Source organism: Nannospalax galili, unplaced genomic scaffold (assembly GCF_000622305.1).
Source record: "Nannospalax galili isolate Female #2095 unplaced genomic scaffold, S.galili_v1.0 scaffold305, whole genome shotgun sequence".
In the NCBI taxonomy this organism is placed as follows: Eukaryota; Metazoa; Chordata; class Mammalia; order Rodentia; family Spalacidae; genus Nannospalax; species Nannospalax galili.
Genome location: NW_008356258.1, coordinates 3,102,014 through 3,128,013, shown reverse-complemented (window position 1 = coordinate 3,128,013; position 26,000 = coordinate 3,102,014). Strand labels below are relative to the sequence as shown.

The 26,000-nt window shown below is 39.3% G+C and overlaps 1 protein-coding gene across 2 annotated transcripts in view; it reads left to right on the top strand.

The window, feature by feature from the left end:
* Positions 1-326: 326 nt before the first annotated feature.
* Fbxw7 (F-box and WD repeat domain containing 7) overlaps positions 327-26,000 on the top strand; it is a 186,060-nt gene continuing 160,386 nt past the window's right edge. For both annotated transcript variants that reach the window (XM_008854259.3, XM_008854257.3), the window contains exon 1: positions 327-637. The gene's annotated coding sequence lies outside the window, so the exon portion shown is untranslated. The remainder of the gene's footprint in view (positions 638-26,000) is intronic.

Sequence of the window (26,000 nt, the reverse complement as noted above, 5' to 3'; positions counted from 1 at the left end):
CCGCCGTCCAGTCCGGCCGCCCGCGGCCGTAGCATCCCGTCGCGGAGTGTATGAACCGGGGCGCCCAGCCTAGGAGCCATCCCCCAGCCGGGGGGGCGGGGACCCCGATGTGAAGCCGCAGCCGCGGCGGCGTGGAGAGCAGCCCCGGCGCCGCTGTCCTTCCCCTCCCCTCCCCTCCCCTCCCCTCCACCCCCTCTGGGGGGCTTCTTCCTGGGCCCGCCGCCGCCCCCCGGCTCCTCGGCGGGACTCCGGGAGTTCTCGGCGCCCCCTCCCCGCCCCAGCCCCCCAGGGCGGCGGGGCCGGGGGGGATCCGGGGGGCCTGCCGCAGCCTCCTCCCAGAGGAAACTTTCCCCAAACAAAATCGTTGAGCTTTGGGATCGTGACTGTCCCGGGACAAGTGGCCCAGGACGGGCAGGAGACACAGTGTGCAGAGACCCAGGAAGAGGAAAAGAGGTGAGCAGGACAGCCGCTGCCTCTCCTCCGGCAGCGCGGAAGAGACCCGGGTGGCTGCCTGGCCGAGCGACGCTAGCACCGCTTCTTCCTCAGTTCCGCGCCCAGTCTTCCGCAGCTGGCGCCTCAGCCCGAAGGAGGAAGGGAGCCAGTCCACATTGTCAGCGCCACCGTTCGTCTCTGAAGCGTGAGTGGACCCGGGGGAAGGCTTTCAGGGGTGGCAAGCGGGAGCCGGTCGGTGCTGCGTTGTGGAGTTTTGCAGATGTTTCCCGGGAGGGTTGGCACTGGAGAGATGAGAAGGTGTGGATGGGGAAAGGCACCAGACGCTTCTCTGTCCCGCACCCTTCAGCTTGCACGAGACATGCAGGGTTTGCTTAGAGTTCTGGCCCAAGAGTGGACATTTGCACCTTTCCGGACACTAATTGGTAAAGGGAAATCGAGGAAGCCAGAGCCTGTGTGCGCACAAAGGACAGCTCTGTACTGTACCTTTTCCTGGTACACCGGCTGTGACCCAGCACAGTAGTTTTTGTTTGAGGGGAACTCCCGTGGATTCCCACGTGGGAACCATTTGGATCAACTCTTGAAAGAAAATGTCTTTTTTGCTTTTTCTTTTGTTTTTGAAGTTGTCCTTGAGAGGAAGACCAGTTTTCGTTTTACTACTTACTGGCGTTTGGTTCCCTCCCCCTTTCTATTTCCCAAGTCCACAAATTCCTGTGTGTAAGGAAGACAGAATAACAGATTTCAGTTGCTCAGGAAATTCTGAATTTTTAGTATTCACACGCTCATTGAGGACAATGCAGGGAGAGCATTTAATGCATTACCATTTTATAAAAGTTGTTCCACTTTCCCTTTCAATTAAATGCTCTTTTTTGGGGAGGGGAGTAACGTATTTTACACGACAGTACTTTTTTTACTTAGGAGTTTTCTTGAATTATTTTCTTGTCAACTTAGAGAAACTTCATATTCTTTGAAAAATATTTCAGATGTCTTAACACTACATTAGAGGGGCATCAAAGTAATAGTTCACATATATTAGAGTTAAATACCTTGAGGGTTAAACAGACAGTGGAATTTTATGTAGCAAGGCACATAGGTAGTCAAGGTTGAGAATTCTGGTCCATCTCCACAAATAAATGTGGGCAGGTAGAGATGCTTTGTAGAGATAGGTGATGGAAACCTGAAGTTGTCTAAATTCTCCATTTAGGGGTTATGATTAGGTTTATTTAAAAATTTCTCAAATTTAACAATGTTTGGATCCTATGTTTTTCCCCCTCATTTTAAAATGAGCACTCCAAATTTATTAGCATCTATATTATGTAGCAATTCACTTATCTTAAACCTACCTCCTTAAAGTTCCAAGAAGCAGTTTGTTTTTAGGAATGTTAAAACTATTTATGTTTGTTTTTAGGAATGCTAAAACTATGTTTTTTTACTTTTGCAAATTTTGATTATTCTTTACTGTCATCTGTCCCAACTTTCTATTCTTAGAGTACTTTGTTTCCTTCCTTTCTTTGATCACTTTTCCATCTTCTGGATCCTCTCCAGCTGTTTCATTTTTCTTTAGATGCTTTGTTCTTCATATGCTTTTATAAGAAACCTTAAATTCTACTTTTTGTAAATGGAAACTGGCATGAAAATATTGAATGGTGAGTGTAAAGTTAGATTTAGAATAAAAAATTGTTTTGGATCTGTTACCCTATTTTGTGACCTTAGGAAAGATTTGTATTCCATTTTCCAAAAAGATGATGAGAAACCTAGTCTTGCATAGTTTGATTTTTTTGGGAAGAAGGAGAGTATAAAACAAGAAGCTATTCTTTGAGTATACATTGCACCTGGTCAAAATTGCTTACTAACTTTAGTTTTATTGTTTTGATTATAAATTAGTTTAAAATCACGGTAGTATTTTGTTGACTATTTGGGTAGAAACAACAAAGCATTTGGTATTTGCAGTCTTTGAGGTGCTTTTGCTTACAAGTGGCAGAGGCAATCAAATACAAAGTGCACAAAACTGTAGGAAAGGCTGGGCTGCTGAGATGGCTCAGTGGGTAAAGGTGCTTGCTGCACAAGCCTGATGACCTGAGTTTGATTCCTGGAACTCAGGTAAAGGTGGAAGCAGAGAACTGACCCTGACACCAAACTGTCCTCTGAGCTCCACAAGCATGCTGTGACATGTACACACACAATATAATAGTAATAGTCCTAATAATAATTTTTAAATATACAAAAAGGGGACCGGATTACCAGTATTACTCTTAAGATCACTATATGCCTGGTCCTGTGTAGTATCTTAGAATTGTGACTGTGTTTGTACATGTTCATTAGGGCAATGTTGGTTTTGTACTACACAGGACTAATTGGAGTGTCTGAACTAAACCATGGAAGTTTTCTTTCAGGAAGAAAAGAACATGTGGAAACAAAATATCGAAGACTTGGAATCAGAAAGTGTAAGGGACAGGAAGCTAACTTGATAGGAATACCTACTGAGGGAGGTTGAGGGAGGGTTAAGGTAATTTTGTGCTTCAAGAGATGCATAGTTACAGCCCATAGAAGGGTTTGAGAACAATGTTCCTAACAGTAGTTTCAGGTGGTTGGGGAAAAATTGTATTTTAGGCCAGAGACGTGCTTGGATTAGGATTTTGGTTTTTTCAGGGAGCCAATATCTTTATGCCAGGGTCATCTAGGACTAAACAGGAGGCATGAAAAAGGAAATACCTTCAAGTATTTTAGCATGATGTGAGTGGTTTCTCAAGAACAAGTATTCAGAACCCGGACAGCAGACTTTGCTTTGGATGTTGAAGTTTGGATTAAGAGGTAGATGTGGTTCATTTATTCCCTCCTCCGCACCCCCTTCTTCTTTTCTTTTTTGGCTGGGTCTCTTGTCCCAGACTGGCCTTGAGCTTTCTATGAAACTGAGGATGATCTTGAACTTGAATGTCTTTCTTTCTTTTTTTTTTGTCTTTTTGAATCAGAGTCTCCTTGTAGCCCCAGCTGTCCTGGAGCTCACTATGTAGACCAGGCTGGCCTTGAGCTCACAGAGATCCACCCGCCTCTGCCTCCCGAGTGCTGGGATTAAAGGCGTGCGCCACCTTGCCCAGCAGATCTTGAATTTCTAATCATCTGGCCAGGACTTCCTAAGTCCTGGGATTACTGGAGTATGCCAACATTCCTGGTTTATCTACGTAGTGCTGGGGTTGGAACCTAGGACTTCATGCAGGCAGGCACTTTACCAACCTAGTTATAACCTATGTAGCTTTCAAGACTGAAAAGTAGTTTGGGTGATATGCTGATGATATAGATAGAGATGGGAATCATTTTCAAAGTGTTTAGGTTTCTGAGACTGCTGATGGGGAGTGAAGAGCTGAAAATGGATTATTTTATTAAAATTTTTATATTTTGGCTTTCAGATTGTTTTACGATAAGCAGAGGCATAAGAGGTGAGACTGAATGACTCTCTCCCCCAAAAGGTGTTTTGTAAGTGAGTGAACCTGGCAGTTGAAAAGAGTGGAACAGTCTTTTAAACATAGCTAGCAACTTAGTCTTAGGACATAAAATTCTATTTTTGAAATAGCTACAGGTTTTCAACAGAGTATTTAGTGCCTTGAGATTTTAAGTTCAGAGAAACAGGACTTTATTGTTAGGGAACTTATGAACAAAAAGGAAGATTATTTTCTCCAAATTCATGTTTTTAAAGTTTCCTCACATTATTAATAATCTTAAGTTTGGTCTTACTACTGTGAAGTAGGGCTAAAAATAGCTTCAGGGAAGGCTGTTTCCCTTCCTTGCAGTTGCTGCGGGGTCTTTGTGTCCCATACAATGGGAGGGGGCTATGAGCCTGTGTTGGAAAATGCTTTCTTTTTTGGGTGAACTTTTTTTTTTTAGTCTTTTTGAGACAGGGTCTCCTTGTAGCTCCAGCTGTCCTGGAACTCACTATGTAGACCAGGCTGGCCTTGAACTCACAGAGATCTGCCTGCCTCTGCCTCCTGAGTGCTGGTATCAAAGGTGTGCATCACTGTGCCCTGCCTTTGGTAAACTTTTTTAAAATTGAAAAACAAACAACTTGGTATGTTTAAAATATAGTCAGAATCTTTATGATTGGTATTCAGTGTTGACTTTGCAAAGATATTAAGGATTGTGAATAGAAATACATAACTTATTTTTATGTTCCTCAGTCTGAATTCGGCACTCGTAGAGCTTCTTTGACTTTTATTCAGTTGGTAGGACTTTCTTGGAATAGATTTATTTTATTATTTTTCTTTTATGTTTATGAATGCATTGCCTGCGTGTATATAAGTGCATCTGTGTCATGCAGTATCTAAGGAGGTCAGAAGAAGGCGTTGGATTCCCTTGAAACTGGAGTTACAGCCGGTTGTTAGCTGCCGTGTGGGTGCTGGAAATCGAACTGGAGTCCTCTGCAAGAGCAGTCAGTGCTCTTAACTGCTGAGCCATCTCTCCAGCTCTGGAATAGATATTTTTAAAGAAGGAAGTAGGTCAACAGTGATTCTGGGGTGAGGGTACAGGGATTGGAATATATGCTATAGAGGTACCTTTTCACTACTTTCCACATTGCCTATTTGAGTGAAAACATGTGTAGATGCATTTAAAAGGTAACCGATTAGGATTAACATGATTTACTAATATGAGACTCTAGAGGAGTGGCAATTTACATGTGTTTTGCCTTGGCAACTTTGGGATTGATGGGAAATGAAGAGAGTCGTGTGTGTGTGTGTGTCTGTCTGTCTGTCTTAGCATGAGATGACCCCAAAAATCTATGGATAGAAGGGTTGGTAGTGTTTTCTTGTGGGCCTATATACTCTGTCACACTTTTGACTCTGTTCTTGCCGTGTGAAAGCTGCCATAGATAACATGTTATATGAACTTATAACTATGCTCCAATGGAGTCTGATGTATAAAATCTAGAAGTAGACAGGATTTGTCCTGTATGGCATAGTTTAGGCCCCTGACATAGAGGACATCTAATATACCAGCAAATAAAGTGTATGCTGCATTAAACTACATGTTCAGGATTGGCTATTTTAGGTGGGTTCTGTTTTCTAGATGAGATGTGCTCCTCTGGGCTGACTGTTAGGATAATTTTGCAGAGTCTGCTGATAAAAATACTTTTGCACCAGGTGTGGTGACATATGCCTTTAATTCCAGCACTCAGGAGGAAGAGACAGGTGGATCTCTGTGAGTTTAAGGCCAGCTTGGTCTACAGGGAGACCCTGTCTTAAAAAGACCAAAAAAAAAAAAAAAAAAAAAAAACCACACCAAACCTTGCCATATAGTTATGAAGAGTATGAACTGAGAAGCAGAGATGATATTCTCTAAATGGATGCATCTCAAAAGTAGAGACCTGGGCTGGAGAGATGACTCAGTGGTTAAGAGCACTGACTGCTCTTGCAGAGGACCTGGGTTCAGGTTCCAGCACCCACATGGTATCTAACAACCATCTAACCATCTTTAACTGTAGTTCCAGGGGAATCCAATGCCCTCTTTTGACCTTGGTGGGCATTGCACGACATGGGAGCACTTACATACATGCAGGTAATACACTCATGCACATAAAAATAATAAAAATTAAAAAAAAAATTTTCGTCTTCTTCAGACAGGGTCTCCCTGTAGCCTGGAATTCACTATGTAGACCAGACTCACAGAGATCCATCTACTTCTGCCTGGGCATTGCATGACACATACATACATGGAGGCAATACACTTGTACACAAATAATAAATAAAAATATTTTAAAAAAGAAGGTTTAATACATCCACTTCTCAACGTCTTAATCTCACTGTGAAGACTAATTTAGTGTATGGAATTTTTGTTCCAAAATTATTTTTGTTTTTAAAGTGTCATTCAAATGTATACTTTAAATAGTGTTGCTATCCTCTTCAGAGTAAATATATTGCAAATGTATTGCCTAGAAAGGACAGTTTATTTTGTGCAATTTTTAATGTTAGCAGCTGATATTAAAACATTTTGTATGCCAACAAATACCTGTATTGGATGATGGTATGTTTACCCTTGTTTTATAAATCTTATCCCAGGATAATTCTACTTTTTGCAAGGGAGGAGACTGTAGTGATCCCTTTGTAGTTAATTTCAAAGCTGTATTTACTGTATAAAGTTATCCCTCTGTAGGGGCTGGAAGGATGGCTCAGCAGTTAAGAGCACTGGCTGCTCTTGCAGAGGAGTTGTGTTCAATTCCCAGTGCCCACATGGCAGCTAACAACTGTCCGTAACTCCAGTTCCAGAGGATCTGATGCCTTCTTCTGACTGCTGTAGGCATTGAGTGACATTGATGCACTTAACACACATGCAGGCAGTACACTCATACACATAAAATAAAAATAAAATATTTTTTAAAAAAGTTATCCCCCTTGGGGCTGGGGAGATGGCTCAATGATTAAGAACACTGGCTTATCTTGCAGAAGACCCAGGTTTGAATCCCAGCACCCACATGGCATCTAACAACCGTCTGTAACTCCAGTTCCAGGAGATCCGGCAGCCTCTTCTGTCCTCTACGGGCATTGCACAACAAGGGTGCACTTACTAGCATGCAGGCAATACACACATACACATAAAATAAAAATAATAAATAAAATATTAAAAAAGTTATTCCTCCGTAATATTGGACCCCTGCAGATATCAAAATCTGATCATCTTCAAGTCTCTTATATAAAACGAAGTATTTGCGTTTATCTTCCTGTAGAAAATTTATCTTTAGATTACTTGTATAATACAGTATAAAAGGCCTATGAAAAGTTTTTACATACAGGGAATAACAAAAGGAAGAGAGTCTGTACATATTTACTATAGACATTTTTTTTTCCTTGTTCTGTGGTTGGTTGAATCTGCAGATGGGGAAGTCACAGAGTGTCAACTGTCTTTTCTATATGTATAATTGATGCTTTGATTTCCCTTTGCAAAAAGAATATATACTCTGACAATTTTAGTATATCATTAAAAGGATCACTATAAAATACTTATATTTTTGGGGGGGTCTACTGTAGTTTATGTATGTATATATTTATTTTGTGTTTTTGAAAGTTACTCCGTGTAGCCAAAGCTGGTCTTGAGCTTGCGGTACTACTGCCTCAGTCTCTGGAGTGCTGGGGTTATAGATGTATACAACCATACCTGGACTTATTTTGTACTTTTAAAAATCTTTAAAAATTTTATCTTTTCAAATAATTTTAGCAAAGAATGGTTGACCAAGTTAAAAGACACAAGTGTTCCTCTCATGTCTGCAAGTATTTCAAATAGAAATATTTTACTTTGGCAACATTTTTAGTAGACCAGGGGAAAAGGGAAGGGATGGTGGTTTGTTTGTTTGATATTTCTTCTTGTAGTTGCATTAGCATTACAATTAGATGAGTAAAGTTGCTTTTAAACAGTGAACTCTGTTATTATATCTTTCTATTTTGAGATTTTTTTTTCCATTTAGTATAAAATCATTGTGCCTTAGGCCTTAAAAATTATATTCATATTTTTGCTATTTTTCTGATAATTCCTCACTGAGACTTTCATGATACTTTTCATAGCATATTTAAATGGAATGTATTTCCTAAGTGCTTATGACATTTATATATTCTAATAATTATATATTCATAGATGAATATACTTAAAACTTACTCCTGAGATACTTTCAGATTATGAAATATTTGGGAGAACATTTACAGTTCTCACTGAGCACTGGGATATTAGAATGACCAATTTAAAAGAAACATTTTCTCAACTGCTTCTTTGAGTAACATTTGATTTCTCTAAAGCAGTAAGCTAATACAAGAAAATATGAGAGCCAGTGTTCGTGTTTTTTCTTTCCACGAAGGTAGTTGAAAAAGAAAAAAAACAATGCACAAGAGATCTTATTGCTCAGCTATCATCTGCTCTTCCCCATCAGACTAAAGGAAGCTTGTGGATCAGTCAGACCCTGTGCAGTTTCTGTTACTGTGCTATGTCTCTTCTGCCCTTTCCTTCCAGCTGAAGAACAGCTATTGGAAATTTGGGTGGCTTTTGGAAAGAGGTAGCTCTTTTGTTCCTCTCTGAATGTTTGTTTGTGTACCTGGTGTATTGTGATAGATGCTTTTTTCTGTATTATATGGCTATTCTGGTATTTGTAAATCTTAAAAGCTAGTGAAAAATAATTTTAGTATCTTAGCCTTTCCTCTGAGGGGGTCACAGTTGATTACTACACTGATTACTTTTGGCTTTCTCATCCAACAGCACCTTATTTTATTTTAGACAGGTCTTGTTATGAAGCTCAGGCTAGCCTAGAATTCACCCTGCAGCCCAGACAGGCTTTAAACTTGAGATCTTTCTCCTTCAGTCTCCCAAGTGCTGGCCATATACAGGCCTGTGCCACCACCCTCCTTTTCCACATTGATGATAATGTCACATGTGAAGTTGCAAGGCAGATTGCTGGTTTGTTTTTGGAAGAATGCATATAGTTTATCAAAGTTTTAGGGTAGCATGTTTTTTAGGAGCATCTAAGGAGTGATAGAACTTGGCATGGTGCTCTAGGTCTGAGAAGTTGCTTCACCAAAAGTAGTAATTTTTAACTACCCAGTGGTATACCTGGAACTGCATGTATACCTGGAACCAGTATAGGTTGCTAGCTCACGCCTTATTTACCTAATAAGATAAATTCATACTTTTGAGGCAGAACACTGTTATTCAGGGAGTACATTTCTTAACTCTATGGCCCTGGACAAGCTACTTTTAATACTGGTTTTAGCACCCATTGGCGGGGGGGTGGGGGACATGTTCTTCACATGTTGCTATGATTAAATGAGGTAGTATGAAATTGCAAAGCTCTAGTCCAGTACCTGCTATGTATTGACTGACCAATGTTAATTTATTGTTATATAACTTTTAACATTCATATAAAGAAGGCAAGAGCCAGGCTTTATTTTGCCCAATATTTGAATTTATCATTTGAGTTTGCAATTCTGTGTTCACAAACATAAAAAAAAGAGTATACGATTCATTAACATTTTGTTAAGTCTTAAAAACTACAGAAATGATAGAACTGCTGTGTCTTATAGAGGAGAGATTGACTTCAATATAACTGGCCATTAAGAGACGGTTTTTTTTTTTTTTTTTTTTTTTTTTTTTCTGATAATGACTGATTTTACTTCTCCGTTGGGAAACATCAGAGTGTAATTCAGTTAGCAGCTCTTCAACTCTTCAGCTCTTTAGCTCTTGGAAATAAAAAGCTTTAAAAGTCATGAAGCTGGATAGAAGAGTCATCTGTATCATTTAAATTTCAAATTAAGGTTGTAAAAACTTTATTTAGGTGAACACATTGCTAGTGACTACCTACTTCTTTTTTTTTTTTTTTGTAAAATGATTTGTATTTTTTTGAGATGGGTCTCCCTGTAGCCCCAGCTGGCCTGGAACTTACTATGTAGACCACTGGCCTTGAACTCAGAGAGATCTGCCTAGATTTGTATGTTCATAAAAGTTTCTTAAGGGGGCTGGAAAGATGGCTCAGCACTTAAGAGCACTGACTGCTCTTGCAGAGGACCTGGGTTCAAGTCCCAGCACCCACATAGTGGCTATGAATTGTTCTTAACTCCAGTTCCAGGGGAATTTGATGCCTTCTTCTGACCTCCGAGGTATTACATGACATGGTGCACTTACATACGTGCAGGCAATACACTTATACACATTAAAAAAAAAAAAGTTCCTTAAATACAAGATAAGCTTTCAGAAATACTTTTTCTTCAAGCCTAGCATCATCTTTTAAAATCTGCCTATACAAGAAATTAGTGCTTCTCACATTTTTAAAAGATTCATTTTTAATTCTGGTATGTGTGTGTTTTGCATGTGGGTATGTAAACGATTATGTAGGTGCTAGGGAAATCAGAGGCAGTGGATCCCTTGGAGCTGGAGTTACAGGAAGTTGTGAGCCATTCTACGTGGGTGCTGGGAACTGAACTCTGGTCAGGTTTTTCTGTTAAGGGAACAATTTGGCTATGCATTTGTTTAACAGAATTATATGTTTAGGTAAAAATCTACAGACAAGGCAAAAAAAATTTGAGATAAATCTCTTAGCATTAATTACATTGTTAGCTCTGATCTTTATTCTATAATTTCTCCTTTAAGGTAAATTTGCTTTTGATTTTGGTGTAAATGCAAAATTGAGTTGGTTTTATCTGCAGGTGGATCTCTGGTTAGATGTTTAATTTTATGTTTGAAAATTTCAGTGTTTTGGGCTGGAGAAATGGCTCACCGGTTAAGAGCAGTGACTGCTTTTGTAGAAGACCCAGGTTCAATTCCCAGCACCCACATGGCGGCTTCGAACCGTCCTTAACTCCAGTTCCCTCACATACATGCAGGCAATACACTCATACACATAAAATAATAAAAATAAAATATTAAAAAAAACCTTCAGTGTTTTACATTTTTCTTGTTGGCAGCAATTGGAGTTGTGTCTCTAGGGTTCTTTCCATTTCTGATATTTTCAAGAAGGGTTTGTAATTATGAACAGGTTACTAACTAGATGAGTGGAGGGCTTATACTTGATTCTTCCTGCATACAACAGTGTATGTGATGCTAGAAGGTTGTGTAGATGAATATTTGAGTCATGTTTCCTTTTACATGATTGGTATAGTCTCTCAGTTGTGAATTTGGTAATATAATCTTTCAGCTACTTAGAAAGAGTGCATTAGAGAATGCCAAGATTTACACTTAGTAGATTGAGAAATTTGGAGCAGAAAACAGAAATTTAAATTGTTATCAAGGTCATACAATATGAGAGGCAGGTGAGATGTGGGGGGTGGAGTGGGAGGGTGTGGGGGGAGGGTTGCAAAGCAGACAGGAGTTGCTGGCTCCGGAAGTTTTGAGGTCAGCCTTAGTCAGAGGTCACACCCTGAGATTTCTCTTGAGATGTGGACTTGGGGTGGTACTACTTGTTATCTACTACCCTTTGAAATGTTGATTGGTTTTTTTTTTGTCTTTTTGAGACAGGGTCTCCCTGTAACCAGCCTGGAACTTACCATGTAGACTAGACTGACTGTGAACTCACAGAGATCTGCCTGCCTCTGCCTCCTGAGTGCTGGGATTAATGACCCATGCCTGGCTAGAAGGTTGATCCCCCCCCCCCCCCCCATGGCTTTTCAACATCTGGATACTTTAAACCATTGAACTTTTAATCTATCTGCATAATCAGTGTATCCCAGGGTGGGAAAATTTCCATTGTACCTGATAGAAGGGACTGGATAAAGAATTTGACATATGCTGTAGTTTGTATTTTGTTTTATTGTCTTTATTTCTTAGCCACATTTTCCTAGCTTGATTTAAGAGGGATGCAAGCAAATCTCTATGGGATGTAGTAGATGAGAGGCAGGCTTTGGAGTTGATAGGCCAAGTGCCAGCTCTGCTGCTTTGTGGTCTTGGGCAAGTTATTTATTCTATGTGTTTCCTGTGAAACTGATGATAATAATAGTACCTGCTGCTCTGGTAGGGTAATTAAGAGGATTGAGTGACATAATGCATGTAATCCTTTAGAATAGTGTCTGGCTCAGTGTTCATTAAGTAGTAGCTGCTGCAGTAATAAATAGTACACTATTAAGTTATTACTTCTGTGAGGTTGCTGTTTTTTTTGAACACTGAAGTCATTTGTGATCTTTGCTCTTGAAGGTATTGCTATGTTGACTTCTGCCTTTATTCAGCCGCAGATGTTCACTGAACACCTACCATGCCATGCATTGATCTAGGTGAACAAAGCATAAAAATAACTGCCTGCTTGAAACTTGCCTTCTGGTTGGAGGAGGCAAGATGCACACAAAACAGCAGCATAGAAATTAAGAGATTTGGTTGTTGGGCTGTGTGTTGAAATTGCCATTACCCAACCCTTTCAGCCTTTTTTCCTCTGTTTCTGTTGCAGTGCTTAGAGCAGTTGGCAGGAGCATCCTGAGCACATAGACACAGATGGGCCTCAGTGTCTGTCCTGCAGTTCATCCCTTGTAAGGTGACCCCATGGTTCACTGCTTTGTAGCTACGCTACTTCAGTGGGCTAGCTCAAGATTTTTAGTCCCCAAACTTCTGTTTCTGGTTCCCAGAAGGTTTAACTCTCCCCTGTTTCTCACCTTTTATCATCTCTGTCATTCTTGAGGTAGTTTACTGGAAACCTCTTTTAGAATGTATTCCCTGTTTACATAGCGCTTTCCCATTTTATATTTCCTGCCTTTTAGTTATCCTTGAGATATTTAACTTAGTCTCTTTCCAAAACAATTTTTTTTCTGGTCTCTTCAGTTAAATTGTGAGCCTTTTAAGGTTGTGGACCACTTTTCCCTTCAGAGCTGAGCTTCCTTCCTTGAAAAAAAATGATAACCTGAATGAAGGAATGTGAGATTTCAAAGACATAGTGTATGAAAGATCACCAATGGTAGCTTCTCTTTCTTTGATCCACTGTAGTTAAAGTTGTGCTGTTAGTGCATAAAGAGTGCTTGTTAATTTATCCTGACTTGAATTTGGGAAATTTTTAAATTTTACTTCCACTTTGGTGAATGGTTACAGTTTTAGTTTTTACTTTCAGTAAGATTTGCAGTGTCACATGAAAAATGCTGAGGAATTACTGATAGATAGCGTAACAATGGTTATAGGGCAGGAAGTCAAGCCACCATGTGTGCATTCATACTTAGGTGCTCACCCTTACTGGTTGTGTGACCTTTGGCAAGTGTTACTCTCTCTGCTTCAGTTTATCTGTAAGGTGGGGAAAATAATACCTACCTCTTAGATTCTATGTTTTTAGGAGCAAATGAAGTAATAAATGAAAAGCACAGAATAGTAGCTGGCACATGGTAACTAATCTGTGTGTCCCCAGGGGACACTGACAATATTTGGAGGTGTTTCTGATGGCCAAAACTATATGAATGGAGGGAGAAGAACAGGGAGGGAAGGAAAGAGAGATGGGGGAGGGAGGGAGAGAGGGAAAGGGCAGAGAGAGAGAGAGAACACTGGTATCTAGTGAATAGAAGCCAGGCATAAACAATGCATAGGAGGACAGTGCCTAAAGCAAAGGATTATGTGGTCTAAAATATCATTAATGCTGAGGCTGAGAAACTTTGTAATTAGGCTCTGTTTTTATTTGGATATTTTCTTTGTGTGAGGTACTTTGCCGGTAAGATTCTGTATATATCCTGATTATTGATAAACATAAGCCATAGATATGGATAGGCCTTATTTAATATTCATTCTTTAAGAAAAGACTTATGGGGAAATAATAGTTCATGGTTTTTTTGTTTTGTTTTGCTAATGTTTTTTGAAACAGGGTCTCACTGTGTAGCCCTTGCTGACCTGGAACTCACCCTGTAGACTAGGCTGGCCTTGAACTCATAGAAATTTGTCTGCTTCTGCCTCCCGTGTGCTAAGAGTAAGTGTAGGCCACCACATCTGGCCTCATAATTTTATTAAGGTTAAAGGGCAGTCATTTCAGAAGTAACTTAAAAATGCTTATACTTTTTCAGAAACTAGGAAAAGCTTCCTACTTTCTAGAGGATTTTACTAATTTAATTTTTTAAAAAAGATTTTAAAAAATTATTTATTTTTATGTGTATGAGTGTATTGCCTGTATGTATGTAAGTGTACTTATGTCATGCAATGCCTGTGGAGGTCAGAAGAGGGCATTAGATCCCCTGGAACTGAAGTTAATGGATGGTTGTTAGCCACTGTGTGGGTGCTGGGATTCTAAACTGGGTCCTCTGCAGGAATAGCCTCTGAGTCATCTCTCCAGCCCCTAATTTAATTTTTTAATTGGCACTTATTCATATAAAAGAATATGGAGAACAGGGGACTTTTTGAGTTAAAAGTCCCAGAATGTGGATTTTGTAAAGCAAGATACACATCAATAGGACAAATATGCTTCCAGGTTGATGGGATGCTTTGTTGGGGAAACTGCAGGTCGTGTGTGTTCTTTTTTTTTCTCTCTTGCCTTCTGTTTCATTCCTCACCAAATCCAGGACTTCTTGTTTTCAGACCTATCTTATTATTTTCTTCTTATTTAAAATTGAATTTGCTACTCATTGTCCATTTCATGAGCCTTTTGATTTTCTTCTGTTCTTTCTCTGCATTTTTACCTCAGTTGACTCTTTGCTGCTAGCTTTTCTAGTCCAGATCCTATCTACCTTCAAGCTTCCTTTCACATTTCTCCCTTCATCACTGGGAAACAATTAAGCCCTAAGGCCTTGAAGCTGTCATTGGAAAGAACAGACTTTTCTCTCATATACAGTATTATTAGTTGTATGTCATCTGTTGAAAACTGAGAAAATAGTCATAACATTTTGGGCTTTTGTAGTTCACATGACTTCTATCATTTGTCTACAAAGACTGGCTCTGTTTCCAGGTGCATCAAGCATGTATGTATACAGTTGTCCCCTAGTATCTCTGGGGAGATTGGTTCCAGAACCCTCCAATGGATACTAAAATCGATACATGTTCAAATCCTTTATATAAAGTGGAGCAATACTGATTATAACCAGGTGTATCCCATTGAATGCTTTGTCAAGATTTCTTCTAATACAAACTAAATGCTATGTCAATAGTAGTTATGTCTTATTTAGGACAAGAAAAATGTATGTGTTTAGTTATACAAGCAGATTTTCTTTTTGTGCATGTGTGTGTGTGTGTGTGTGTGTGTGTGTGTGTGTGTGTTTTACATATACTTGTATGTTTGGGTATGGGTGTGCGGAGGTTAGCAGTTGATGTTCAGTGTTGCCTTCATTCAGTTGCTCTCCACCTTATTTTTTGAGACAAGTCTCATTGAACTGCTGATTTGGACAGACTAGCTGGTCAGTGAGCTCTAGGGTCCCCCCATCTCTACCTTCCTAGTGCTGGGATTATAGGCATGTGCTGCCATGCCCTGCTTTTTAATGTGTCCTAGGGATCCAAACTCAGGTCTTCATGCTTGTACAACAAGCTCTTTACTGCTGACCCATCATCTCCTTGGCTTCAACAAGCGGGGTTTTGTTTCTTTTTTTAGTTTTTTTTGGTTTTTTTGAGACTGTTTCCCTGTAGCCCCAGCTGGCCAGGGACTCACTATGTAGATCATGCTGACCTTGAACTCACAGAAATCCACCTGCCTCTGCCTCCCAAGTACTGGGATTAAAGATGTGTCCCACCACGCCCGGCAGTTTTTATTTTATTTTTAAAAATTATTTTTATTTTATGTGTTTTGCCTGAATGTATGTGCGTTCACTCATGTGTGGAATGGCTGTGCGGGCAAGAAGATGGTGTCTGATTGCCGTTAGGGATAGTTGTTAGCTAATATGTGGGTGCTGGAAACTGAACCTGGTCCTCTGCAAGAACAGGCAGTGTTCTCAACTGCTGAGCTATCTCTCCCTTTTTCCCTCCCTCCCTCCCTCCCTCCCTCCCTCCCTTCCTCCCTTCCTTTTTTTAAAAAATTTTATTTATTATTTTTATTTTATATGTATGCGTGTATTGCCTGCATGTAGGTAAGTGCACCCATGTTGTGCAATGTCCTCGGAGGACAGAAGAGGCTGTTGGATCCCCTGGAACTGGAGTTACGGACAGTTGTTAGCTGCCATGTGGGTGCTGGGATTCTAACCTGGGTCTTCTGCAAGAACAGTCAGTGTTTTTAACCACTGAGCCATCTCTCCAGCCCCCCTTCCTTCCTTTCTTAAAAAATATTTTTGATTTGTACTTGGTTGAAACTGAGGATATTGAACCTGTGGCTATGGAGCCCACAGATGTAGAGGGTCAACTGTGCTTTCATTTGTATTTGTCTCTACACTTTACTGTTCCTCTGCCTTGAGTATTCTTCTGGGAAACATTTATCTCTTAAGACCCTACTGAAATGTCATCTCCTCTAGGAAATTGTCCTGATTAATACAGATAGAGTTAGTTTTTACCCACAGTGTCTGTGTGGCTTTTATGACACCTAACAATATTAATTCTGATTTTCTCTTTACTCTGTTTGAGGGCAAGAGTCATGTCTTATTTGTTTTCTTTAGTAAATTCCTCCTACCCCAAATGCCTTAACATCCCTCCTATACAGTAGGCATGTGGCATGCGAACAAAGATGAGAAGAGAACAAAACAGGTTTTTCAATAAGCTCTACACTGGAAGCATTGTCTTGTCAACTTTATGTCCATGTACTTAGTGTAGGGCCTTGTGTGGAGGTGTTCTGCAGAGATTCATTCAATGAATTAGAAGCAAATTTTAGGGTTATTTTTATTTGTGTGTGTGTGTGTGTGTGCGTGTGCGCACACACACACGTATGTTCTCATGTGTACATGTATGCCTTTTATGTGCAAGTTTCCATAGAGGCCAGAAGGATGGTGTTAGAGCTCCTGGAGCCAGAGTTACAGGCAGTTGTGAGCTACCCTATGTGGGTGCTAGGAACTGAACTTTGGAGGAGCAGCAAGCACTCTTAATTGCTGAGTCATCTCTTCAGACTTAGAAGCAAATTTTAATAGCTGATCCTTCTTTTTTTTTTTTTTTTTTTTTTTTGGTCTTTTTGAGACAGGTTCTCCCTGTAGCCCCAGCTGGCCTGGAACTCATTATGTAGACCAGGCTAGCCTCAAACTCACAGAGATCTGCCTGCCTTTGCTTCCCAAATGCTGGGATTAAAGATGTGAGCCATCATGCCCAGCTCAATAGTTGATCATTTTCATGCAGTTTTTTTTCTTCTTCATTTCTATAAAGCATATTCCAGAAGTAAGACAGCTGGGGAATCTGATACTTTGAGTTTTTCTTGATTTAATAGTAGTAAGATTTTGATTTACTACAAGGTATTTTAAAATTTTTTTCCTTAGGACCCCTTTCACTTAAAAAAGTTTATGTGCGGGGCTAGAGAGATGGCTCAGTGGTTAAGAACACTGGTTGTTCTTGCAGAAGACTGGGTTTGAATCCCAGCACCCACTTGGCAGCTAACAACTGTCCATAACTCCAGTTCCAGGGGATCCGACAGCCTCTTCTGATCTCTGCAGGCATTGCATGACATGGGTGCACTTACCTACATGCAGGCAATGCATACACATAAAATAAAAAAATAAAATAAAAAAAAAAGCTTATGTGCAACCCCAGGTATATAGGTATATAAAAAATAGGTTACAATTCAAACGCTGGTAATAAATCATAAAAATTACTTTAAAAATAATACTTAAAAGTTTATTTTAAAATTATTTTTGATAGCCAGGCATGGTGGCAGCACACCTTTAATCCCAGCACTTGGGAGTCAGAGGCAGGTGGATCTCTGTGAGGCCAGAATGTTCCACATAGTGAGTTCCAGGTCAGCTGGGGCTACAGGGAGACCCTGTCTCAAAAAAACAAAACAAAAAAAAATTGTTATATCTATATGTATATATAAAAATTACATCACTCATTAAAGACAAAAGCAAATTTTTACTAATGAGATGGATATGCTTATTTTTACATAAAGAATTAAATTTTAAACCAGTAAACATTCTATCATGGAGGGAATCATGGAGGAATTGGGGCTTACAAGCTCCCATCTCTAACCAAGAAGTTATTGACAGTTGATGACTGCTGGGGGAGGGAGAGTGAGTTTTCTTTCGGGGTATGGCCCCTGGTAGGTGGATCATGCTCTGGTAGATGGTCCAACAGCCATAAGTATATGTGCAGCACAACTTGGATTTGATTTTTTAAAAATAGGGGCTAGAGATACGGCTCAGCAGTTAAGAGCACTGGCTGCTTCTTGCAGAGGACCTGGGTTCACTTCCCAGCATCAACATGACAGCTAACAGTCTTCAGTAACTCTAGTTCTAGGGGATCCAGTGCCTTCTTCTGGCCTCCATGGGTATTGCACATATGTGATGCATTTAAATACATGCAGGAAAAATACTCATATACATAAAATAAAAATGTTTAAAACAAAAGAGGACATAAAATTGAGAGTAAGTGGGTATGTGGTGGGTATATCTGGGAAAAGTTAGGGGGGAAATATCAAAATGCATTATATAAAATTCTCAAAAAATAAAATTATATTAAGAAAAGGATTGTTTTTTTGTGGGGGGAAGATTTGATAATGCAGGATATTGAACACTTTCAACATTTTTCAGAGTTGAGTGATACTTTGATTTTATAATTGTCAATGCTGAGAATGCCACTTTGCATAATTATATAGTATAAAATGGCAGTTTCAGAAATGGTTGGAAATTCTGTCCTAATCTCAAGCCAAAATTCATTGAATAGTTTTGTTTTTCCCCCCCCCCCCACAAATGAAACTCAAGCTGGGCATGGTGATACATGCCTTTAAACCCAGAACTTGGAAGGCAGAAGTAGGTGGATCTCTGAGATCAAGACTAGCTTGGTCTACATAATGACTTCCAGGCAGACTGGGGCTGTAGAGACCCTGTCTCAAAAAACCAAGAAGAAAACTCAAGTCACAATACAATCTGAAGATACTTAAATTCTGAGAAATGATGATGGGAAAATATTATAAAGCCTTTGTTTTCCATAGTTAAACAAGTATATTTCTATCAGAGCAAACTTTGTATGCACAATAAAAACATGGCAGTTCATGATATACAGACAGGAGTCTTGGATCTTAGCTAAAGTGTTTGAATGTTTCAGCCAAAGTGAACACAGAATATTCACTGGTGCTGTGTTGCATGGTGGTGTGCACAGTGTGGAGTGCACGTGTTCTTATGTTTAGAACCAAGGCTGCAGTGAAGTCACATGGTACAACGCAAGCCAGTGTTACCTGAATTCGTTATGCATTTGATTTTTGAATGAACTTTTAGTCATTGTGTGTTCAGAAACCTTTCCCATTGCTAAATCTTTGACTAACCACACATTCAGCGATGTGACCCCATGTGGGGTTATGGCCCACAGTTTAAGAAGCTGTGCAGATCTAATACATATGGCCGAAAGATGATTTTAACTGATTTCTTTTTTTACTTATGAGCCTCTTCTGGTGTTGAGTTTATTGAAGAAATGAATGCCAATCTATCAGTCTTAAACTATATAACAGCTGTCATTATATAAGAACTGTCATTAAATAATGCGAAACAAAATTTGGACCCAAACCAAATGAATACATTTTAAAGGCTGTTACAGCATGGGAAAGAAAAGGACAGATAGAAGTGAGGAATTTGCCTGTTCCTTTTTCTTCTGATGAGTTCAACCTCAGAGCTACCTTAGTTACTTAGAAGTAATTAGCTAGAAGGGAGAAGAATTGTGTGTCGAAGATAGGAATATAGTTTTGATCATTTTTTCAGTTAATAACTTTCTATTCATTGTCAGTGGCCTTCATTGAATTTAGTGAATGTTTACTGAGTGTCAATCATTGTGCTGAGGATTTTTTTTTTTTTTTTTTTTTGGTCTTTTTGAGACAGGGTCTCCTTGTAGTCCCAGCTGGCCTGGAAATCACAGAGAGCTGCCTGCCTCTGCCTCCTGAGTGCTGGGATTGGAGGCATGTGCCCGGCCCTCATGTGCCTGGCCCTTGTGTTGAGGATTTCTCCATGCCTTGTTCAGAGTTCATGTCTCACAATAGACTTCATAGCATACTAATAGGTAGAGGAAACAGATTTAGAGAATTGAACACATGGCTGGAGATATGAACTCACAGCGACTGTGTGGGGCTTTACATTGAAAATAGGAAGTTGGACTGCCATAGAAGAAGAAATTGATAGGATTTTTGTTTCGTTAGAAGATTACAGACTCGAGAAAAGCAATTCCTAGGTATGTGTCCATATTCAAATTGTGAAATTGCCTGTAATTTGAATGACTTTGCATGAACCTCATTTCTTAGTCTTGTTTTTAGTGTCACTATTAGATCCTGATGTCCCAGATACTGCCATTTCACTATCAGACATTTATTAAAGTGAAATGTATTTAAAAGATTATGAAGTAGGACTTGAGGTGGGTGTGTAGCTCTGTGATAAAGTGTTTGCCTGGGTGTACGAGGCCCTAGCTCCATTCCTAGCACTGCCAACGGAAAGATTGTAGGGCAAAGTGATTTTTATCAATTTTGATTCAAGTTAACTGTTTTACTTTTCTTTTATTTGGACAAGGTCTCGTGGAGCTTGGGCTGAACTTAAACTCTGCCTCTACTTTCTTAGTGCTAGATTACAGGTGTGTGCTGGCACCCTCAGCTCCAGTTAAATCTTTGAAAGGGAATTATACTTGGGGAAGGAGTTGAGCCTTAGAAATATATTATTTATGGTTTTTCTTAATTAAAAATTATTTTTATTTTATGTGTTTGTTTTGCTTGCATGTATGTGGGTATAACATGTACGTGTAGTGCCTGCAGAGGCCAGAAGAGGTGTTGGAACCCCTGGAACTGGAGTTAAAGTGTTAGCCACCATATGGTTGCTGGTACCTCTGTATGAGCAGCCAGTGCTCTTAACTGAGCCATCTCTCCAGCCAGCTATCTGTCTGTCTGCCTGCCTGTCTGTCATCTATCTATCTATCTATCTATCTATCTATCTATCTATCTATCTATCTATCTATCATCTATCATCTATCTATCATTTTTTTATAACTGTGGTTTGATATGTGTGCAAAGAATAACAGAAAAATCTATTGATACTGTATGTTATTTAAGAATATTTCCTGAATGTAATTTTTTAAATTTCTGTCATCAAAAACAAGTCACTTTTTTTTCTATACTTCGTTTAGAGTAAGTTCATATTAATTGATTTATTTATACTTTTCACTTACAAAAACTTTTGATATCTGCATTTTTATATGTTTATTAGGAGATTTAAAATAGTTTCATTTTATTACTTACAAAGAGCTAAGTGGATATTGGTTTTTAAAATGTTTTGTGAAAGATTTTCTCTTGGTTGTAGTTTTATTGCAGTGCTGAGATTGAATTTGATAGGCAGGCAGTCTCTCACTGAGCTACATTGGTTATATTTATACTCTTAGCAAATAGTGTTATATACATTGGAACGTCTTTTCATTTGAACTTCATTCTACTTGAGAACTTTCAGTTTTATGTTTTTGTAAAATTTTATCAAAGGCTACATGCAAGCATTAAGAACAACTAGAGGATTGATGGTCTATCAAAGATTAAAAATGCTGTTGGGTGTGTTGATGCATATCTTTGCTGGGGCTACAAGGAGACCCTGTTTCAAAAAACCAAAACCAAAAACTCAAAAGAAAATAAACTAAAAAAAAAGCCTAAATGGTACTGAATTCTGGTAGGGTTGGAGAGACTCAAGTCTTAAGCTCTTTAGTGCCCTTGGACATTGCCTACTATAGATACCGTTCTTAAAATGGGTGTTCATATTCACAGAATTATAGAGACAAATTGAAGCAAACAAATTGAGTGCTTAATATGTACCATATACTGTTTAGTGTCTTCTGCACATGCTAGAATTTATTCACTTCTTAGAATAGTCTTATGAGGTGTTACTAATGTCCCTATTTTATAGTTGAGAGTTTGGCACAAAGATGTTAAACATGCTCAAAGTTTTACCTTCAGTTAATAGTGGAACTGGGATTGTATCCAGGCAGGCAGTTTGGCTCTAGTGCATGGGACCTTAATGGCTATTCAATACTGTCTTTATTATTTGTCACTTTATTTCTTAGGTATTTTTAATAGAATAGCACCCAATATGCAATAGGAGCTATAGAAATATTGGCTGTTTTCAGTGGTGTTTAACTATATATCTTCTAAGTTTGGTAGAACATCCATTATTCCTAATTTTACTAATTTATTTTACTAATTTACTAATTTATTTCCACTACTTTAAAAATACTTTTATTGTATATGTATGAGTATTTGCCTGCATGTGTGTAAGTGCACCTGTGTCTTGCAGTGCCCAAGGAGGTCAGAAGAGGGCACCAGATCCCCTGAAACTGGAGTTATGGATGGCTGTTAGCCACCATGTGGGAGCTGGGAATCAAACCTGGGACCTCTTCAAGAACAGCCAGTGCTCTTAACTGCTGAGCCATCTCTCTAGCCTTATTTGCACTACTTTTAAAACATTATTTGCATGCTTGTGTTTGTGTGTGAGAGCATGTTCCTATGCATGCTTGTAGAGATTAGAGGACAACTTGTGAAAGTTCTCTCCTTCCACCAGGTGAACTTTGGGGAGTAAACTCAAAGTCATCAGCCTTGGTGTTAAGTGCCTTTGCCCACTGAGCCACCTCTCTGGTCCTGTTTTCACTGTCATTAGAGTTTAGGCTTTATTCATATTTCTGTGTTTTTTGTTTTTTTTTTTTTAATAACCGAGTTCCTGAAAATTTTTGCATTGACTAACATTCTATGGCTATGCTGGAACCTAAAATTAGCCTTTCTTACCATCCACCAATTTCCATTCTCTTAGAAATGGATAAGAACGGAGGCTGGCTGCTTTTTCTCTTTTTTCACCCTCTTCCTTTATCCCTTCCCGTTCTTTCTGTACTTCCTCTCTCTTTCCTATTCTTTTCCTCACTGTTTAGGAGGGCAGATGTTTCGGGGGTGGGAGGGGTGTTGGTGGTGCACACCTTTAATCCTGGCACTTGGGAGGCAGAGGCAGGTGGATCTTTGTGAGTTAGAGAATTGTGGTTATAGGACAGATGCCTCTGTATTCTTGCCAGCTACCATCCAAGGACCACTCTGAGTTTTTCAGAGGCTTTCTAGGATCTTGCCATGTGGCCCTCTCAGTGGTACAGAATTCTGTCAAAGCTTTGGTGATAGACTCTACGGTGACTACATCTGTGTGTGCACAAGGATGACAGCTAGTTTGTGCACTTCAGGGCAGACGGCAGCTGTCAAGTACCATTGTTTGTTGTTCTCTTCATACTTTGAGTCAACTTTACTGAGAAAATTTATATGCAGTGAGTGCATCCATTTAAAGTGTGTGGTTTGATGAGTTTTGCCAATTTTTACATATGCAAAAAACACAAGACATTTCTATCATCCTAAAAGATAGCTTGCCCCTTTCCTGTTCCTCCTTGAAGCAACTTCACTCTCTGGCAGTTGCTCATTTTCTGTTGGCTAGAAACTAGTTTGTACTCTTCAGGTATTTTAAATAGTGAGATTGAGTAAAGACATGGGGACAGGTTACTCTTAACTTTTGTTTTCCTCAGAGCCCGTCACTCTTGGTGAAATGTTAGCTTATCATTTTGTGATGTGAGTAAAATTCTCCTTTAGTTTTGTCAAGACGGTTCTGGCATGTTCTTGTTCTCTTAGCTCTTCTAAGCCAGATGGACCTGTGTAGCTTCCTCGTCTACTTTTCTGCTTACTGTTGTTGTAGGGCCCAAACAGATAATTTCCAACTGGAAATTCTGGTGCTGCTAAATCTTTTTACTGATTATCAAAAATTCCCCCACTCCCCCATAGAGTCTCGAAATGTACTCATCTCAGTTGTTACAGTTCATATTACAGTGTGAATTTTAGGAAACATGAAAGATTTCCCTTTGCTGTTACGTCCTGCTCCATGCTGCTCCCTGGATGTGGTGGTGTCATTCAGGAAGCACCCTGGGAAGCCTGGCTTCTTGGAGCAGACAGAAAAAGGAGCCTCCAGAAGACTCAGGGAAGCTCTCCAAAGCCTTAACTACTGTCGCAGACAGCACTGCCCAAAAGGCAGGCAGTGTATGCCATATATCTAAATTCAGATTTTCTACTAGTGATATTTAAACAGGTGTTAGTAGTGTAAGTGTATTTATTAACATGGCGTTACACAGCATGTCCAGGTATTATCACTCTGGCATTTAAGCTAAGAAAGCTTACTGAAATATTTCACATTTTTATTTTAATACAAATCTGTATATTTTATACTTACACATTCAATTTGAATGTTGTCTTCTTTTCTTCCCTCCCTCTCTCCCTTCTTGCTCTGTAGCTCAGACTGACTTTGAGCTCCCTTTTGCAACAGACGCTGGCCTCAAACTCTAGATTCTTTATCCTCCTGCCTCTATTAGGATTGTAGGTAGCTGGGCACCATCACCAAGCGTGTAGTGATGAATGTAGTGCAGAGTCTAGTCATGTTGCAAGTACTCACTGGTTACTGGCTACCACATTAGATAGTACATAGGAGACATATAATGACCTCTCTTTTTCTATTATACAAGAATAAGTTGCAGTAAACATTTGATTGTCCCATAGATTAGGGCGTTATTTTTCTCAGATACTAACTAATGTTTCTGTGGTTAATTTTATGAAGGGAGATACATTTTAATACATTTTAGCCATACTAATAATGGCATTGTTTAGGAGTTGGAATAGTCTAGGTAAGAGACTACCAATTATCCTTGCTTCCTCAATCCAGGGATAGCCAATGGTAAACTTGTGTTGAATTTCCTTCATTTTAAATCAAAGAGAAAATAGATTAATTTTTTGTCTTAATTCTTGATATTTAGATATTTATTATCAACATCTTTTAAAACTATTTGTCTTTTAAAGTTTTACATTCTCTTTTTTCCACGTTGTATTTTCCTAGAGGGGTCTCTGTGAGTAGAGTTCTCACAATACTCTGAATTCTCCCTGGACTGAGTAGTAGTAGCAATGTTTTTCTTTTTCCTTTTTTTTCCTTGAGAGACAGAGACAGTCTTGTAGCTCAGGCAGGCCTGGAACTTACTATATAGCTGAAGATAGCAACTCCTAACTCTGAAGTATATGTAATGCCTTACTAAAACAATATAGTTTATGTCATAACTTTTTTTTGCCCTAAATCTTTAACATATCCCTTAACTACTTTTGTTACTGATGTATAATTCACATACTGGGTTTTAGAATGTTTTATCCCCCAAAGAAATTCAGTGTCCATCAGCAGGTTCCCTCACCAGCAGTAGGCAGCCAGTAATCTTTCAGTCAAATCTTGGAGTCAGGTAATTTACGGCCTTCTTTCACCTGAGGCTCTTAGGATGCTTCTGTGTTGTAGCCCTATGCTGGTGTATGGGAGTTTGTGTTACTGTAGTAAAATACTCTCTTGATACAGCCTGCTTTATAAAGAAAAAAGGTGAGCTGAATGGTGGTTTATGCCTATAATCCCTGTACTCTGGCTGAGAGCAGGAGGCTTACTGTGAGTTCCAGGCCTGCCTGGTGGGCTATCTTAAAAGTCAGAGAAGAAAAGGAAGAAGAAAAAAGGGTTATGTAGCTCACAATTCTGAAGGTCCAAGGACTTGGCTCCAGTGAGGATCTCAAGGTGGATGGTGCCACAGTATGGGAGCATATGTGAGGGAGAGAGTGCACTGCTGTCAGGAAGCCAGATGTGACTCCAGAATTCCCAGTAGGCTCCTCCTCTTAGAGGTTCCAGACCACCTCCCAGCACCACCATCCTAGGGACCAAGCTCCCAACACATGAACCCTTAGAGACAAACTCAAACTAGCCCAGTGCTGTGCTTTCAAAGGGCTGAATAGTATTTCATTGTATCATATTTTGTTTTTCTACTTGCCAGTTGATAAGACTTTGGGCTTGTTTCCACTTTTTAATTAGTTCAAGGTAGAAAACTTCCCTCCAGCTGTTTTTTTTTTCTTATCCACTCTTATTTTCCATTGTGTTGTTTAATACCTCTGAATATGTGCTATATATGAATTACAGATTATGTATACAAGACATAAACTTTATCAGTTGAATTCATACGATCAAAATTTTTATTTAAATTTTTAGTACCCCCCACCCCTGCCG